The sequence below is a fragment of the Ochotona princeps genome, chromosome 2 (assembly GCF_030435755.1).
Source record: "Ochotona princeps isolate mOchPri1 chromosome 2, mOchPri1.hap1, whole genome shotgun sequence".
Taxonomy (NCBI): Eukaryota; Metazoa; Chordata; class Mammalia; order Lagomorpha; family Ochotonidae; genus Ochotona; species Ochotona princeps.
In genome coordinates, this window is record NC_080833.1 from 114666268 (window position 1) to 114684911 (window position 18644).

Below are 18644 nucleotides of genomic sequence, written 5' to 3' on the forward strand. Positions count from 1 at the left end.
CTGATTATTGTCCTGTACAAGTTACAAGTCCACTCCATAGGCATCATCCTTCCGTGTAGCCCAGCTGTCTGCCAGGGCTTGCCACAACGAAATACCGCAGATCAGGTGGCTTCAACAACACACAGGTATTTTCTCACGGTTCTGGAGCCCAGAAGTCCAAGTCCAAGAGTTAGCAGGTTAGGTATCATTCCTTGTGTTTTTTAAGATTTTTTTTAATTGGAAATGCAGATTTACAGAGAGAAGGCAGGACAAAGAGAAAGATTTTCTGTCCACTGGTCCACTCCACAAGTGGTTACAACAGGAGCTGAGCCAATACAAAGACAGGAGCAAGAAGCCTCTTCCGGGTCTCCCATGTGGGTGCAGGATCCCAAGGTTTCGAGCTGTCCTCGACTGCTTTCCCAGGCCACAAGCAGGGAACCAGGATGGGAAGTGGGGCTGCCAGGACACGAACTGGCGCCCATTTTGGCGAGGACTTCAGCACTAGGCCACCAGGCCGGGCCCAATCACTGTCCCTTGTGAAGAAGTGTCCCTCTCCACCATTTGATTGATTCACTTACCCCTCTCCCTGAGATGGTGCTATAAAAATGCATCTCTCGGGCCCGGCGCCTGAGATCCCCTACGGGACGCCAGTTGTAATCCGGTGGCCCTGCTTCCCATCCAGCTGCCTACCTGTAGCCTGGGAAAGAGTCTCAAGGACATCCCAGCCTTGGGACCCTGCACCCATGTGGAAGACCTGGAGGAGGCTCTGGGCTCCTGGCTTCGGATTGGCTCAGCTCCAGTCATTGTGGCCATTGGAGGAGTGAACCACCGGATGGAAGATCTTTCCTCTGTCTCTCCTCCTCTCTGTATACCTGACTCTCCAATAAAAATAAATAAATCATTAAGAAAAATTAACCTAAAGGGCCTGAATGTTAACACATTAACAAAACTAAGACCTAGGAGAAGAAGATATTTAAGATGACGCAGAGTTCAAAATGGTGGGGGTTCTATCAATCTTCAGGCCAGATGTTTGAGCCGATCCTCACAGGAGCTGGTTTGATCCAGACTACTCCCTTCCCATCCAGCTCCCTGCTTGTGGCCTGGGATAGCTGCAAAGGAGGATGGCCCTAAGCCTTGAGATCCTGCGCCTGCATGGGAGACCCGGAGGAAGCTCCTTTCTTCGGATTGGCTCAGTTCCAGCCATGGCCACTTGCGGAATGAATCAGCAGATGGAAATCTTTCTGTCTCTTCTTTTCTCTATATATCTGCCTTCCCAATAAAAAATAAACAAATCAATCTTTTTTAAAAAAGGATTCATTGAGGGCCCGGCGGCGTGGCCTAGCAGCTAAAGTCCTCGCCTTGAATGTCCAGGGATCCCATATGGGCGCCGGTTCTAATCCCGGCAGCTCCACTTCCCATCCAGCTCCCTGCTTGTGGCCTGGGAAAGCAGTCGAGGACGGCCCAAAGCTTTGGGACTCTGCACCCTTGTGGGAGACCTGGAGGAGGTTCCCGGCTTTGGATTGGCTCAGCTCCAGCCGTTGCAGCTGCTTGGGGAGTGAACCATCAGACAGATCTTCCTCTCTCTCTCTCTCCTCTCTGTATATCTGCCTTTACAAATAAAAATAAAATAAATCTTTAAAAAAAAAAAAGGATTTATTTATTTAGAAGGTAGTTGTGAGGCAGGTTAGAGAGGAGCGGACAGATCTTCCCTCCATTGGTTCACTCTCCAAATGATGACTGTGCTCCATCTGGCTCTCTCACGTGGGTGGCAGGGCCCAAGCATTTGGACCTTTCTCTGCTGCCTTCCCAGGCTCACTAACAGGGAACTAGATGGAGAATGGAACATCTGGGACTGGAATCAGCATCCCTTTATTGTGGGAAACTGCTTAATCTGCTACTCCAAGCATACATATCATCCATATTATTTCAATCAATGCCCCAGCTCCAAATGCAGATCTATTGGAAGAAACTGGAAGGTTAGAACTTCATTATTTGAGTTTGAGAGAAACAATTTAGCCAGAAAGAATATTAGCTATAATATTTGCTACAGTCTGGCAAACAAAAAAGCTCAAACGCTAGGTGGAAGGTATGGTGGCATAGCGTGCTAGGCCTCTACATATAGTCCAGCATCTCAAACCGGCACAGGCTTGAGTTCCATCTAATTTACTTTTGACACTGTGAGGAATCAAATGGGTTCATGGATAGTTCGGGTCTCTGGTCCCTGATGAAGTTACTTTGTGAACTATAAAATCTTGCTCTTCAATTACAAAAAAAAAGATTTATTTATTTCCATTGGAAAGTCAAATTTACATAGAGGAGACAGAGAAAAAAAAATCTTCCATCCTCTGGGTCACTCGCCAAGCTGAGCTGACCCTAAACCAAGAGCCAGGAGCTTCTTCCAGATCTCCCACAAGGTACAAGGTCCCAAGGCATTGAGCAGTCCCCCGTTGTCTTCACATGCCACAAGGAGGGAACTGGATGGGAAGTGGAGCAGCCAGGACACAGCTGGCACCCCTACGGGATCCCAGTGGATGCAAGGCAAGGACTTCAGCCACTAGGCTCCTCACCATTTTCTTACCCCTTCCAAGGGCACATTCTCCCAAGCTTTGTCCCTCAAGCCCCTTGTGGGAGAGCAAAGGAACAAAATCACAATTTTAAGTTCCCATTGCTTAACAGCTGTTCTCACATCAACCTACACCAACCCCATCTCTGAGCTACTGTCAAAGAAATGGTGCCAGAGTTTTCAGCTTATCAGAATGCGAAGAGAAAGACATGAATCACACCCTTCTGGCTTCCTTTTTGTTCTGATAAGGTGCTAGACATTGCTGCCCATTGTGAATGAATTCCATTTCCCCCTCCTTTTTTTTTCTTTTTTTCTTTTTTTTTTTAAATATTTATTTTATTTTTATTAAAGTCAGATATACCGAGAGGAGGAGAGATAGAGAGGAAGATCTTCCGTCTGATGATTCACTCCCCAAGTGAGTGCAACAGCCGGTGTTATGCCAATCCGAAGCCAGGAGCCAGGAGGTTCTTCCGGGTCTCCCACGCAGGTGCAGGGTCCCAAGGCTTTAGGCTGTCCTCAACTGCTTTCCCAGGCCACAAGCAGGGAGCTGGATGGGAAGTGGAGCTGCTGGGATTAGAACCGGCGCCATAGGGGATCCCGGGGCGTTCAAGGCGAGGACTTTAGCCGCTGGTCCCTTTTCTCCCCTTTTCTACCTTTTGATTGATAAATTTGGATGTGAGGTAAGCAGTTAATTCAGGGAAGCCACACCTTCCCTACCCACATAATCCCTTCTGCCCACCTGTGATGCTCACCTATCATCACCTGGACCTGAGAGGGGCAGTATTGCATTGTTGAGTCCCCTACAAGGCCCCAGAAAGACCCAAGATAGGGAGGGGCTCACTCTGTTGGTCACCTGCTTCAGTCACTCTAGCACTCCAAGTCTTGGCCTCCCCAGTACCTGCTTGCTCTCTGGCTTGCCACGGACAAACTTTAAGGACGGGTACCCCTGTGCATGGCCCCTGTGTGTCTGTATTCTCACCCTCTGTTCACTTCTTTTTTTTTTTCTACTCATTTATTCATTAATTACATTGTATTACATGACACAACTTTATAGGTACTGGGATTCTCCCCCCTTCACCCCAAACCTTCCCCCCATGGTGAATTTCTTCATCTTGATGCATAACCACAGCTCAAGTTCCGTTGGGATTCCCTCATTGCAAGCATATACCATACATAGAGTCTAGCATCCTATTGTCCAGTCAGGTTCCCTCTGTTCACTTCTTGGGCAGACAGTAAAGATGTTAATGCTAAGATGCTTTGTATTTTGGGCCCGGCATGATAGCATAGTGGTTAAAGTCCTCGCCTTGAATGTGCCTGGGATCCCATATGGGTGCTGGTTCTAATCCTGGCAGCCCCGCTTCCCATCCAGCTCCCTGCTTGTGGCCTGGCTAAGCAGTTGAGGATGGGCCAAAGCTTTGGAACCCTGCATCTGCATGGGAGACCAGGAAGAAACTCCTGGCTCCTAGCTTCAGATCAGCTCAGCTGCAGCCACTGTGGACACTTAGGCAGTGAGCCACAGAAGATATTTCTGTCTCTCCTCTCTGTGAATCTCTCCAGTAAGAATAAATAAATCTTAGAAAAAAACATGTTCTCATTTCTAAAAATTATGTATTATACATGGGTACAATTTCTGTCAATAGCAAACAAAATAAAACATTCAAAAGGGTAAAATCATGACTCCCATATAAATGTAAAATGAATGTAACTTGTGTTTAACAATTAGCTCATGGTTAGCTACAAAGCCAAAGTGCAATTTCTGGAATCTTCTTCCTTTCCAGAGAGCAGAGAGCAAGTGCATCTCTACCAGAGGAAATTTGTTTTTTGTGTTTTCAGTAACTGGGACTATTTGCATCACTTTTAAAGAAGATTTATCTTAGTTTTATTGGAAACACAGATGTATAGGGAGAAGGAGAGACTGAGAGAAAGATCTTCCAACCACTGGTTTACTCCCCAAATGTCTGTAATGGGCGGAGCTGAGTCAGTCCAAAACCAGGAGCCAGGAGCTTTTTCCAGGTCTCCCACACAGGTGCAGGATACAAAAGCTTTGAGCCATTCTCCACTGCTCTCTCACTGGATGAGCAATGGAGCAGCCAGGACACAATCCAGCACCCATATAGGATTAGCCAGCTGAGCTCATTTAGGCCCTAATCATTTGCATCATTATCAGGAATCCAAAAGCAAATTTCTCTATACAGTTGCAAAGTAGTTGGAGACAAAAAAAAAAAATCCCTAAAAAGGTCAGGAAATCCTGTAGTCTAAACAATTCCCAGTACTCCAGTTAAGGAGTGCCTATATTTGTCTATTTCACCATTTTGGTAGGATCATCACCGTTTTTTCTTCACTAACAACAGGGATTTGGGTAGCAAAAAGTCATACATTGTTTATTCCCTCCCCCTCTCCGAACCTCCCTGCCCCCATCCCGATGGCCAACAGGCTGAGGAAATCCTTCCCAAGGCGCCTGTCTGAGAGCAGTGCTTGCTTTTGGCTGCCGGCTGTAGTGAATCATGAACTGGGCCCATCAATGATCTTCATTGTCCACTCTACCATTGCCAGCTTGTTGGAAGCCAGCACCACCCCTCAACACCAGGTAGCAAAGAATTAGTCAAACTCCAGCAAGTCCATAGCCCTAAAACCACCCCAGGCCCCACCCCACTCCAAACCCACAATTAAAACGCTCCCCCGAACTCAATGCTGCCAGAAATATTTACTGCTTTTTTCTCCAACCAACGCTTAGAAAAAAGGCATAGACCCCTAAACCCCTTCTTAAGAACAATTACTTTAGACAGTTAGTAATTAAAAACCATTTCTGCCTCCTTGAGGTGTAAACCTTCCACCAAGGCTGCCTGCTCAGGGACTGGGAAGCCACTGCTTCTATATGCAAACATCCAAGAAAACAACTCTTAATCTAGTCCCGATGCTCTAAGTTCTACTCTATCCGGCTAAGATGACTTTGTTTCTCACCTAGAAAAGCATTAATTGGCAAACCCAGAGGGCGGATCATCTGCCTGACGGCCTCCTGCCCTTTCTTCAGCCGGCCTCTCACGCAGTGACACACTGGGTTCTCTTTTATGTATTATTTTTTTAATAAAGACTTGCTTATTTTATTGGAAAGGCAGTGATGTGCCCAGATTCTGCGCTCCCGGGAAAATCATCAGGATTCTGAAGTCTGATGCAAACGCGTGAGGGTGGTTGATTCAGACCCAGGATCCCAGCCATCACCCCAGCCCAGAGGGACTGGGGGAGGGGTGGCACCTGAATTGGCATCAGCAGAAAGGGCAGAAGAAGGGGCAGGAAAAAGGGGGAAGAGGTTGAACAGCACAGGCTCAGGCCAATTCCACACAATTAAACAGTCGTGATTGGTCTTTTAAAAACAGCACGTTGGCAGGCTTCTATTGATGGGTTTGAAGCAAGCAGCTTTCAAAAAATGCCAACTGGTGGGCTAGAGGACTCTTATCTGACAAGCACACGGGGGTCTCCTTCCTGAGTGCTGTGACCTGCCAGGTATAGACGGTCAGGCCTTCAGTTCACACTGCTCCTCAGCCAATCAAGTGAGGCAGAAATCACAAAAGCAGAAAACACTGAGGTTCTTCGGCACATTTACGGAGAGAAGGAAAGACAGAAAAATCTGTACCCTGGTTCACTCCCCACGTAGCATAAACACTGGAACTCAGCTGATCAGCAGCCTCTTCAGAGTCTTCCACATGGGTGCGGGATCCCAAGGCTTTGGGCATCTTCCACTGCTTTCCCAGGCCACAGCAGGGAGCTGGATGGGAAGTGGAGCTGCCGGGACATGAACCGGCATATTCAAGGCAAGGACTTTAGAAACCGGTGCCCATGAGGGATTCTGGAGTTAGCCCAGGGTTTAGCAAAGGAGTCATCGCGTCGGGCCTCACACTGTGTTCTGTTTGTCTTTTCAGTCTTCCAGTGTCACAGCTGAAGCATGATCAACGCCCCACTTCCTGCCTCTTTGACAATAACTTTCATGCGACACACATTTCCTTATTGATACTTTACAAAGTGCAAAGCCTTAGAACGACTCCAAACGTCCAAACTGGCCAACGCGGGCATCCACCAGAGCCGCAGCGCTCACCTGTCAGATCGCCTCCATGTGCGAGGGCTGAAACAAAGGTCTGGGGCCCTTCAAGGCTCCCGGCGACTTCCGTGAGCACTTGGCATCTCCGCGGGGCGGTGGGTCTTGACACTGCCCCTCCAACAACGAGGGCCTCTAAACACTTGCAACCTGAACAGTCCCATACACAGGGTCGAGGCCTCGCAGGTGCCTGGGGCAGGGGCAGCTACCTCGCAGGTGAAGGACTCCAGACCAGGACTCCAATGGGACATCCCTTACCAGGTGGTTCCCGAGGCTGCCCGTCAAACTGCACCCCTCCTACAGTCCACTCAGTCCTCCAGCGCTTCAGACTCACGCCCTACAAACCCAAGCCTGAACCATTCCCAACTCTTTGATCTTTCTGGCAGTTCCCTCATCGCTTCAGACTTAGACGCTGATATTTCGTTCAAGCCTCGTATGTAGTTTGCATCAGCTGGAGCTGCCGCCAAGCGTTCTGGCCCTAGTGAGCTTGGGGAGCAGGCAGGGGTGAGCCGCGCCCTCGCCCTTGCGCAGGACCCTGCAGCACAGTGCGACATGGGCAGAACTGGGAGGGCACAGAGGGCTGGGTGCCCTTTAGGCTGGTGGAGGGGCCAGAAGGTGAAGGGGGGACTTGACTATTGTAGAGAATTAGAAGTCTTATCCACAGAGAATAAGATAAAGTACGTTTAAGAAAATTAAAACTGTTTCACCCAGCTCTTTGCTACTTCTCCCAAATGATGAGCTTTGTAGTTTTTTTTTACTTCAAAATTTTACAATGTATTTTCTCATGCTTGTTTCCACGAGAATACAGTGTTCTTATTTTCTTTTTCTCCCCCCCAAAATTAGTCTAACTCTCTCATTTAACAAAACACCTAGAAAGTAGTTCAGTTTCTAAAGATCTTTATTTTCACAGTTTCCTAGTTTGCCATTTTGTGAGTATGTCATGCTTTGTTGAGCCAATTTCTGACATTTGAACAGTCTTAGTGTAGCATGTGTTGCAATAAATGATACTGCAATCAACTAACTTCGTGGCTTTGTGTTTTTAGATTGTTAGAGGTGCATCTTCAGGATAAGCTCCTAATATTAATGCAAATGTAGTTTTGTTAATGTCACCAAATTACTTCCTATCAGATACACCTTTTGGTTTTCCCATAAAAAGCTTGTAATGTCGCTTGTTTCCACCACAGTATCACCAACAGACTATGTTAGCAAGCTGTTGAATGTGTTCCAACCAAAGCTATTTTTAACCACTCAAACTGCTGAGCAAATCAGGTCCATAAACTAGCACCCCAGTTGGAAGAAACCTGTGCCAGGTGGGTCTATCTCCACCTGCTGGCAACATATTTTATTGCAAGAAAATATCTTCCCTGCAGGTAACTGCACTTAATACTCACCTAGCAAATTTCCTGCCTCTTCTTCCATGAGAAAAGCTAGATGCTAACTTTTCCTCTGGGTTGCAGTCCATGCGATGCTTACATTACTACTACTTGCAGGGCACACATTAACAAGCTTTTACCGTTCCAAGAAACTCTAGCCAATAACTAGACATCCTCCGCATCATTAGAGTAAAATGGCTTGCTGTACAAGAATACCTTGAGAACCTTTCCCTCATGTTTTCAGCTAATCCTAAAATATTTTCCAACAAATTATTCCAATATCAGCATCCCCTGTATCACCCCCAATATTGAAAGGTAAACTCCCAAAAACTCATCAATATCTTCCTACTCATTCCCTTTCTCCAAAAACACTGTCAAGACTGTGTCGAGGTATTTCGCTGCCTTATAACAGGAAACAGAGGACTCAGGCTTGCTTGCTCACAGTTTGGTGGTATTTGGGGGAAGCAGGCATTCAACACGGGACGGAGGGCATGGCACTGAAAGGGAGCACTACTGGCCTTTGTCATGCTGACGTGGTGGAAGAAGGCAGCTAGACAAGTCTGCATGCCAGATGTTGGGCATCACTTTTTACTGATTTTATTTCACAGTATCACCTACAAATTACTCCTTTGTCCATCTAACCTTTAAAATATTGGAGGGCAACCTACAGACCTCAGGCACCTGGCCCTATTCTACTACTAAAGGTGATAGGTTCTCAGTGTCTGCTGCCACCACTAGCTAGGTTCTTCTCCCTCCTCCTGGTCTTCCTTAGTTATCATTTTTAATGTATTTATTGATTTATTTATAGGTGGAAGGCAGCAGGGAACTCGCACTTAATGAGAAACCAACATGATCCCTCGGTGAACAAACCTACCACTGACCTAACACTACCTGAAGGTCATAATTATTTTACTTTCTTCTTTAACTTTTTAAGATTTTTTTTATGGGAAAGTCAGATTTACACAGAGAAGGAGAAACAGAGAGAAAGATCTTCCATCTGCTGGTTCACTCTTCAAGTGGCCACGATGGCAACAGCTTAGCTGACCCAAAGCCAGGAGCCAGGAGCTTCCTCTGAGTCTCCCACATGGGTGCAGGGTTCCAAGATTTTGGGCTGTCCTCTACTGCTTTTCAAGGATGCAAGCAGGGAGCTGGATGGAAAGTGGAGCACTTGGAACATGAACCAGTGCCCATATGGGATCCTGGCACATGCAAGGCCAGAATTTAGCCACTAGTTCATCGCTCTGGGCTTATAATTGTGTTACTTTCATATTTGTCATAGAATCTGGCAACACTTTCCTTCATAGTATAGCATTAGTATTTTAACAGGCTGAGCAGAGAGATGGAGAAAGGCTGGACAAAGCACAAATGAAAGCAAAAAGCAGATGGATCATTTTCCCCATTGCTCTTCTTACATGGTTGGGACAAGGAAACAGCTGTATACTGACTAACTTAGATCTTTTTCAGGCCACTTCTTTGGTGTAGGGATTAATTACACCGGCATCCCGATTGAACAGACCAGTTTGGGAAAGTTGCCTACTGTTTCCGTAATATCTCAAGTGATAAACTGTTTCAGTTTCAGTTTGGTCATCAGAAATTAGCACTAGTGATTCCATTTTGGTTTTTACCTGGTCTGTTGGGGCTTAGGGCAGGAATATAATCCAAAACAATATCCTCCAGTGATTTTTCTTAATCAGACACAACCTGGAATTTCTGAGTTCCAAATAATATGTTTCACTCTGAACATTCAAGCTCTTAGACCCTCGCAAGAGGCCTGGGAGCACCCCTCAGCATGCCAGGGACATGTCAATGGGGCCACCACCCTCTCTTCCACTGTACCCTGCCCCGCAGACTTCACAGTCCACACACCAGGAGCAAAGTGTGACATCTACATTGAAAAATTCAGGAGCTGGATCCTCTGTCCCCATCTCCCTCCTGCTGACTCATTTGGCTGGCCTGCAGACAGCAGGAGGTGACAGTGATGGTAACAGCCGGCACAGAGGCTCCTCCACTATCACCACGCATCTCAGTCTGCATGTGGGACCTGATACTTAGCTCATTCATCACTGACTGATGGGTGAAATGTGCCAGACACTGGCCACATATAATGAACACAAGCTCCCTGACCACAAGGAAGATGGTGACAGCAGCTAAGCAGCTATAAATAATAACCAGCGGATTACTGGAAGTGATAGCATTATTGTTGGCCCAACATTTATTGGAGAATCAATTACGAACAGAAACCAGATTAAAACGTTATTCTAAAATGACTGTGTGATATGAGTGTCACACTTCTCACTGATTTCCATTCTCTCCTTTCCTGGGTGGCAAGCACGGATGATTTAGCTTTTCTTCTCATGAGGAATGTCGCAGACTGGGACCAGAGGAATCTTAAAAACAAACAGGCTTATCTAAACATTTTTTAAGCTAATTTTGTTCACTTTCTTTCCTTTATTTTTATTGGAAAGGCAGCACATGTACAGAGAGAAAGAGAGACAAAGAGATAAATGAATGAATAAATAAATAAATAAGAGAAAGATCTTCCATCTGCTGATTCACTCCCCAAATGGCTGAGAACATCTGAAACCAGGAGCCAGAAGCTTTTCCCAGGTTTCCCACATGAATGCAGAGTCCCAAGTCTTTGCGCTGTCCTCCACACAGGCAGGGAACTGGATGGGAAGTGGAGTAGCCAGGACACAAAGCAGCACCCATATGGGATCCCAGCCTTACACAGGGAGGATCAGCCGGCTGAATCAACTCCCTTTACTTCTTTTCAGTTTGGGCTGCATCTCCGATTGTCAGCCTATCACCTGTTTCAGGATGGCCTGGGCTCTAAAACAATTCTTATATTTTTTAAAACAAACCAAGATAATTGTTTCCTGATAGAGCTCAGGAAATAATAAGTACGACTGAGACACAGTCACATTGATAGTCATGGATGCTTTCCCAAGACAGGTGCAGAGCTGTGCAGTCATACTGAGATCTAAAAATAAAATAATAAAAATAAAGCTTCCACCCAGCGTGGTAGCCTAGTGGCTAAAGTCCTCACTTAGCATGTACTGGATCCCACAGGGGCAACAGTTTGTGTCCTGCTGGCCCCACTTCCCATCCAGCTCCCTGCTTGTGACCTGGGAAAGCAGTCTAGGACAGCCCAAAGCCTTGGGACCCTGCACCTGCGTGGGAGACAGAGAAAAAGTTCCTGGCTCCTGTCTGTATTGGCTCAGCTCCAGCCATTACTGCCACTCAGGGAGTGAATCATTGGACAGAAGATCTTCCTCTCTGTCTCTCCTCTCTCTGTGTGTCTGACTTTACAATAAAAATAAATCTTTGAAAAAAGTTTTATAAAAAAGTTTGACAATCCCAGGCCTAAAACTTCCAGTTCACAATCAACAGTTGGATGGCTCTTACTTGGAGCACCACAAAACGACCTAGAAACTTTGCCTACTTCACCTCTTTTATTGGAGGGGGAGTCAGATATACAGAGCAGAGAGGAAGAGAGACAGAGAGGAAGATCTTCCATCCGCTAATTCACTCCCCAAGCAGCTGCAACGTCCACACTTTGCATATGCCTGAATTCCACAAGGGCACCGGTTCGTATTCCAATTGCTCCACTTCCCATCCAGCTCTCTGCTTGTGGCTGAGGAAAGCAGTAGAGGACGGCCCAAAGCCTTGGACTCCCGTACCCACCTGGCAGACCTGGAAGAATCTCTTGGCTCCTGGCTCCTGGCTCCTGGCTTCAGATCAGCTTAGTTCTGGCCGTTGTGGCCATTTGTGGAGTGAACCAGCACATGGAAGATCTTTCTGTCTCTCCTTCTGTCTGTAAATCTGCCTTTCCAATAAAAAAAAAAGTATTTCTTAATTTAAAAACTCATACCAAATGTGTAAATAAATGTTTAAATTGCTTTCTTTGAAAGGCAAGAGACTGAATAGAAACAGAGATATTTCATCCAGGGGTTCACTCTCCTAAGATCCACATCAGCTGAGGCTGGGATAGATCAAAACCAGAAGCCCAGAAACCAATCCACATCTCTTGTGTGGATGGCAGAGACGCAGTACTTGACCCAGCCTCTGTTATCACCCAAGGTACTAACAGGAAGCTGGATTGAAAGCAGCGGAGACAGGATTCCAACAAGGCACTCCAGTGTGGCACGCAGATATCCCAGCAGTGTCTTAACACACACCTGTCCCTGGTCACCCTATTTTAGAGCAAAAAACTAGGGCTGGCACAATGGTTCAATGGCTAATCTTATGTCTGCAAGTGCCTGCATCCCACATGGACACCAGTTCATGTCTCAGGCCTTCTCATCCTGCTCCCTGCTTGTGACCTGGAAAAGCAGTAGAGGATGGCTCAAAGCCTTAAGACCCTGCACCTGCGTGGGAGACCAAGCGGAGGTTCCTGGCTCCTGGCTTCAGATCAGCTCAGCTCACCTGTTGCAACCTTTTGGGAAGTGCACCAGTGAATGGAAGATTTTCCTGTCTCTTTCTCTGTAAATCTGACTTTCCAGTAAAAACAAATGAATAAAAAGCCTCTAAAGAAAGAACAGAAAATTAAGACAGAGCAAAAACCGTGCCAAGGTCACAGGGAAGTCTGGAACCAAACAAGGTCAGCCTGACACTAAAATGGGCACCTTACCCACCACAGAACATGCTTGCTCAAGCCTCTGAACCATAACTGCCCTCTATTAGTCCAAATTTTTTTTTCCTTGGGTCTAACTATCCAGTAACCTTCAAATATCCAACTCTGTTAGTTTGTTATTATCAACACCTGAGACAGAACATGTTGGTAGGGTACCAGGTCACCAAGGGTGGCTTTCTGGTTGTAGATCTTTTCTGTTTTGTGTACAAGCTGACTTTTTGAACCCAAAGGCAGAATCGTAGGCTGGATGGTGTTGACTTTCACCTGACAAGGCTGTTTCTGAATCCTTCCTCATTCCAAAAGTGAAGTTGTTCCTGGTAACTCCTTGCCGCCCGAGATTGCAGCAGGAACGCCCCGTTTCTCATCTGGTCACGGGCGAGATGGGTTCATCCTTTCTTCCAGAAGGTGGCACTCATGAGTTCTACCTTGCTAAGAGCTTTACCCCCTTTCCTCCCTGCCGTCCACAGGGAACCCCAGGTGCTCCTCTCTTATCCCTGCCTTCTCACCAGCCACAGGAGAGGTTTACTTCTTTCCAATTTCACTTCCTTCTGCTTTTCTTCCCGCCTGAAATCATGGAGTGAGGTTGATCATTACCCAGCTGTCTTCATCAGATCCATGACTTACCAGTACTGGTTGTGTGAATCTGGGCAAGTTTCTCAGCATGTTTTTGTTTTTCTTAAGATTTATTTACTTGGGCTTGGCAGCATGGCCTAGTAGCTAAGGTCCTTGCCTTGATCCCATATGGCCGCTGGTTCTAATCCCGGCAGCTCCACTTCCTCTCTATCTCTCCTCCTCTCAGTATATCTGACTTTTATTTACTTTTATTAGAAAGGAAGATTTACAGAGTGAAGGAGAGAGAGAGAAAAAGATCTTCCATCTGCTGGTTCACTCCCCAAGTGGCCGTAACAATTGAAGCTGAGCTGATCCTAAGCCAGGAGCAGGGAGCTTCTCCTGGGTCTCCCATACAGGTGTAGGGTCCCAAGGCCTTGGGCCATCCTTTACCGCTTTTCCAGGTCGCAAGCAGGGAGCTGGATGGGAAGTGGAACAGTAGGGACATCAACCGACAAAAATATGGGATCCCAGCACTTATAAGATGAGGATTTAGTCATTGTGCCATAGTGCCAAGCCCTAAAAAAAACAAAGGAGGGGTAAAAAACTGTGGAGGCTAAATTAAAAAGGCATATGCATTTAGACAATCACAACCCACATCAGTGTCCAGGTCTGAATCTGTTAAGAGGGCTTTGGAGGAAGAGGAGCAGTCAATGATACTTCAAGTACTTGGGTGCTGCTATCCACATGGGAGACCTCTATTGAGTTCCCAGCACCTAGCCTCTGCTTGGCCCAATCCTGGCCACTGCAAGTTTTTGAAGAGTAAACCAGCAGAAGTTAAGGTCTTTGTCTATTTTTCCCTCTGCCTTTCAAGTAAAAATAAAAACAAAAACTATCATAAAAAGAAAAAAAATGTAATGTAAACTGTACTTTTTTTTTACTTACTCACTGTATTAATATATTGCCTGGCCCCATGGGACATGAAGGTTCTTCAAAAAGTTTATGGAAAATGGCTTTGAAAGATGTCCTTTCATTATTTTGTTTTATTAAAAAGAAACAAAAACAAAACAAACAAAAACTTCTACCATTAATTTACACAGATTCCAAAGTTGTTTGCACAAACCTAGGATTTAATTCCATTTCCACAAACTTTTCAGAGTGCCCTCACATTATCCCTCATTCAGTAATGGACTCAATTTTCTTCACTCTCCCCCATGGTCTTAATAGCATAGATCCTGTAAAGATGGGAGTAGCCATGTTTGTTGGTCAAAGGGTGTAAATTCAAAGTTACAAGATGATATCCTAGGTCTCTAAGGAAGAGTAGGGGTGTGATGAGTGTTAATTTGCGCCATCAAAACAAAATGAGGGCCCGGCAGCGTGGCCTAGCAGCTAAGGTGACCTCGCCTTGAAAGCCCCGGGATCCCATATGGGCGCCAGTTCTAATCCCGGCAGCTCCACTTCCAATCCAGCTCCCCACTTGTGGCCTGGGAAAGCAGTCGAGGATGGCCCAATGCATTGGGACCCTGCACCCGCGTGGGAGACCCGGAAGAGGTTCCTGGTTCCCAGCATTGGATCGGCGCGCACCGGCCCGTTGCGGCTCACTTGGGGAGTGAATCATCGGACGGAAGATCTTCCTCTCTGTCTCTCCTCCTCTGTGTATATCTGGCTGTAATAAAATGAATAAATCTTTAAAAAAAATGAGTATGTGTAACAAATCATCACATCTTATATCTTGAAGGGAAGGCAGAACAAATATGTCCTTAGTACTCCATCGTTTCATCCCAGTTGATGGTGGGTTCACATCCCAAGGAAAACACCCAGTATCCACAACCCTGCCCTTCCCATCCCTCCAGTCTCCCTGTAACACAGAAAATGTCCATTTTGCTGAGCTGGACTAGGCTGAAACACCCACCAGCATGAGCTGGAGCTGGGGACAGATAGGGCTAGGCCAGGCTACAGCACATGCCAGCAAATGCCAAGGTGAAGCAGGCCATGCCAGATTGGGCCTCAGTACCCACCAGCACGTGTGAGACCCAGTGGGGGTGGGTGGGTGCGAGCCCGGTAGGGGAGGCTGTGGGGTGGCTGCCCTGCTGGACCACTGATCCTACTCATGAGTTGGAGAACTGGAATCAGGGGCAGACGAGGCCAAGCAGAGCTACAACTCTTGCTGGCCTGCACCTGAGCTGGGTAAGAGAGTTGGGCTGTTAACTGACTGTACCCACTGGTACACAGGCCAGAGTAACAGCAGGTTGGTTGGGCTTTGCCACATCAGCTGGCAAGTGATGGGGCTTGGGGCAAATCCTGTCAAGCTAGACTGCATAACCACCCGGAGAGTGAAAGATCTGGGAATGGGAGTGGGCCCAGGAGGGAAACTGTGGGCATCTCTCTGATGGGTTAACTCCCACTGGTGAGCATGAGAACTAGGGGAGGGGGTGGGCCTGGCTAGACAGGTGGTGGCATCCACTGGTATGAGCGTGGGCTAGATAGTTGGGTCAGTTGGGTTGAGCTAAGCTTCAATGCCATTGATGTGTAAAGGGCTGAATGGGAGGCGGGACAGACTAGTCTGTTGCACATACTGCCAAACACAGGCTACTGGGGTTATTGAGGGTTACTCCAACTAGGCTCCTGCTCCCGCTGACGTACATGAGGGCGAGTGTGTGGTGGGCAGGGATGGGTTGGGCCACAGCATCCATTGATTTACGTAAGAGACAGGGCTGGAGAGAAAATTGACCCAGTAATTGCAACTACCAGTGTGTGCATAAGCTGATGTGGGTGATGGGCTGAGCCTGAGTCCATACTGGCAAGCACACACAAGAGTCAGGTTGCAGATTACTTCAGACAAGGTTTCTACAGGGATTTACCCCCACTGAACCACTGAACGCAGAACTTCAACCATGGGGAGAATCACAGGATCTGTGGAGTGCGTGTGTCAGAACTGGGCCTCGTCAAGTCAATTAGACCGAGCAGTGGACAAGCATACCCAAGTGCACATGGAGGATACAGCAGTCCATTAGCACCTACAGAGGATATGTGGTACCATAACCGAGGAAGGAGGGCAGAACAAACTATACAGCTACCCCAGCCAAACAATGACAGCAAATAACTGGTTGAGTGTATACTCTAAGGTCAATTATGTCAGCCAATGGACATTGGAAGAATTTCCTCATCCTTGGATTGGTGAGATGGACAGCATTTCAGAATTATCAAAACCACCTAGGGCCCAGTGACATGGCCTAGCAGCTAAAGTCCTCACCTTGAACATGCCCGGGATCCCATATGGGCGCCGGTTCTAATCCGGGCAGCTCCACTTCCCATCCAGCTCCCCACTTGTGGCCTGGGAAAGCAGTCAAGGACAGCCCAAAGCCTTGGGACCCTGCATCCACATGGGAGACCTGGGAAAAGCTCCTGGCTGCTGGCTTCGGATTGGCTCAGCTCCAGCCATTGAGGCCACTTGGGGAATCATCGGAAAGAAAATCTTCCTCTGTTCTCTCCTCCTCTCTGTATATCTGCCTTTCCAATAAAAATAAATTAAAAAAAAAAAAACCACGCTTCAGAACCCTTGGAGCATTCTCCACATCGGGGCCCTGGGATGACATCAGGGTGCTCTCTATCCCTGAATACCAAGGCGGTTGGAAGGCTGGGTGCAGCTTTTCCCCTTATCCCCCTCCTTCCCCAGATACAGGAAAGAAAAACAAATTGGAAACGGATGGTCTTACCTGCTTTCCCCTAATCCTCAAACCCCTCCACCATAATCAACTACGCAAACATCACTAAACATAAACTTTAAAAATAAATTAAAAAGGAAAAAGAAAATGTCCATTTTAGGATCACTCCCATTCTAGCACAAGCCAATGGGAAAAAACTAAATTAAAAAGTAACCATCAGGGCCCAGTGCGGTAGCCTAGTGGCTAAAGTCCTTGCCTTGCATGAGCCAGGATTCCATACAGGCACCAGTTCATGTCCCAGCTACTCCCTCTTCCTGCTCCCTGTTTGTGGCCTGGGAAAGTAATTTAGGACAGCCCAAAGCCTTGGGACTTTGCACCCGCGTGGGAGACCTGGAGGAAGCTCCTGGCTTCTGGCTTTGGAGTGGCTCAGTCCCAGCCATTAAGGCCATTAAATGCCACCTCCAGCACTGGTATCGTATGTGGGCACCAGTTCCACTGCTGTTTGTTTCACTTCTGATCCAGCTCCCTGAGAAAGCAGCAGCAGATGGCTCAAATGCTAGCAGCCCTGCACCCACATGGCAGACCTAGAGGATCCTCCTGGCTCCTGGTTTCAGAACAACACATCTCTGGCCACTTCAGGAATCAACCAGTGGATGGGAGATCTGTCTCTCCATCTCCCCACTTCCCTCTCTTTTAACCGTTTCAAAAATAAAAAACTTAAGGGGAAAAAAAACAGCTAGCAAGAGTACGGAAGGAAGGATATCCTTAATCTTAGTAAATGGTTACCAGGAAGAGTTTGGACATTCAAGTCGCTTGGGCAGTCCCCATCATCTTCACACAGAACTTCAGGCGTTAAATGAACTCAATGTGAAAAATAAACATTTATTACAAAAAATTAGTTTTGACATTCTAAAACGGAGCAGACAAGGTGTTTTCCAACTCCAAGGGGGCTCTTGCAAGCCAGAGAGGTGAATTCCACCGCTGGCTCCAAGTGATTCATTCACACCACAGATCACTCCGCGAGTGAGAAGTCAGGAACCATCCACTCTCCCCATGGCCTCTCCCCTCTCCCTCCCACCCAGTCTCACAAGCAAGACACACAACTAAAACATATTTCAGAATTCCCACCCCTACCGAACCACACCATTTCCTTTTTACTTATTGGCTTGAATTTTAGTTCCTGTGGAAATATTTTTTGTTACTGGTGTATGATCCTTAGTTTCATTGTTCTCTTTCTTTTCAGTTTGTTTTTATTTTTGGATTTTTAATAGAAAACTCAAATTCTGCTAGGGGTTCTCAGATAGAGAAACAGTACATGCCAAAGTGGCACTCCCGCTCCACAGAAAGAAATGAGACAAGGTCAACCCTTTATTTGCCCTCTTGCTCCCTAATAAATAGATTGAGGGACTGTGGAAGGTGGAAATAGAAATTTAGCGAGCAGAGAAAGTTCCTGATGGGAAGGGAATGAGGTAACCAATGACAGCCAGTCCCGTCTGGTTTAGCATGCTCCAGTCTCTCCTGAACCCCATCCACCAAATAAAGCACTAGTTCAAACTAAAGAAGTTCTCCAAATGATCTGAGAAACCCTCGCTTGGCTCTGATGCAGCTACGTCTATAGCCTCAGAGAAGTCCATTAGTAAACCTGGCTGGGCAGGAAGAGGGAGGGGACAGTCTCCTGCCACATTGGACAGCACAAGCCTAGACCACAGCATCACCTTCACCCTCAAGGACCCTCAGCATCAGCTTCACCCTCAAGGACCCTCATCCAGCCCGAGGAAGGCTTGGCTGTTAG